This window comes from Carassius carassius, chromosome 49 (assembly GCF_963082965.1).
Source record: "Carassius carassius chromosome 49, fCarCar2.1, whole genome shotgun sequence".
NCBI classification, from domain to species: domain Eukaryota; kingdom Metazoa; phylum Chordata; class Actinopteri; order Cypriniformes; family Cyprinidae; genus Carassius; species Carassius carassius.
The window spans coordinates 15,787,024-15,788,615 of record NC_081803.1 but is presented as its reverse complement, the minus strand read 5'-3'; positions in this window follow the sequence as shown (position 1 = coordinate 15,788,615).

The window sequence follows — 1,592 nt, the reverse complement described above, 5'->3', positions numbered from 1 at the left end:
TTTGTTTATTAAAGGCAGTCATGTAAAACCCTCTGGTCTGGTTCCACAGCACTAAGATGCAACTCTGTGTTTATTCTGGGCATAATCTCACTTTAGCTCTACCTATATGTTCTTATGTCTGCAATGTATAGGGCTTCCTATGTCATTCAACTCCAGGACCTTGACACATATAATCCACAGTAATTGTTTTCCTTTTGTGTTTGTGTGTGTGTGTGTCAGCCCCGTCTTGAGTTTGTACTCAATGGTTTCCCTATAAACACACTATTACACAGATTAATGTTGCCCAATCAAACAAAGGAAGTGGTTACATGTTTGTCTGAACAGCAAAACAGTCACAGATTACGATTTTGGTCTACCCGGCACCCACCCACCCACCCACACACACACACACACACACACACACACACACACAAATACACGTTTAAAAAAAACCCACATTTATTTGAAGTTGTGTGGTTTTGATGACATTTGTGGCTTTATTTTGTTCTGACAGGAGATTAAATGGCAAACATGAGAACAAAAGCATTTTTGGAGGCAGCACAGAAGAATCAGTGACAGATTAAAGAGTTAATCCTCTTGAATATCTGTGGCTCTGACACCCCACGTCAGGATGAATTCCTCTCAACACTGCGCAAGACAATAGAGGTAGAGTCAACAGCACAGATATAGACCTCATGCTTTCAAGACGGCCATACACACAAAACTCTGTCTATGTAGATTTATTCATGAAATAGCTATAAGCACGTGCAAAAGTGCCTGTCAAATTACATGAGAATGTTGCAAAAATGAGACCAAAGATGAAAATGTAATTGCTCGTTATGAAAATGTCAATGAAAGAAACAAAATATCTAAAGAGAAATTTGATTTTGCCACAAAAGAATCAGAACAAAGTTACTTTCAAGCAGGGCAACTGCATTAGTCGAGCCATAAATTTATTAAAAATAAATAAATAATTATAACCGTAATGATGATATGATGATGATAAGTGAATACAACATATGTTAATTAGGAACAGTGCACAGTAGGACAGTCATTATTTCAAAATAAACATGTTTAAATTTGTAAGAGACCTCTGGCTATTCCTAACAAATTGCTGAAAAACACAGTAGGCCTAACAGCTTGCATGGCTTGTGAGACAAGCTTAGACCAGCTTAAAACAGCAAACCATGTTAGTCTTTTTTTCCAGCAGGGTATAAAAACACAGTTACACAGATCTAACAAATGAAGAGTCACACGCGATTTTACCTGTGGTCACTATGGGCTTAGTACAAAACCCACAGGTAAACTACTGGTGGGAACTAGTCTATGTGGTAGGCTAAATAACTGAATAACAATAAACCTGACATCAAAACAATATTATGCTGATTGCGTGTGTTTTTTTTTTTTGTTGTTGTTTTTTTATAAATGTTTAGCATTATATACTCTGAAAAAAATTATAGGCATAAATCATTTTGTTAAAAGTTCCCAAATACTTTCCAGTAGTCATACCGACACGTATCGGGGTGCGCATGGATTTGTGGGCTCGCCTCTCTCTCTCTCTCTCTCTCTCTCTTCCGCCTCTTATATTAACTGCTGGGGGGCGTGCGTATTCA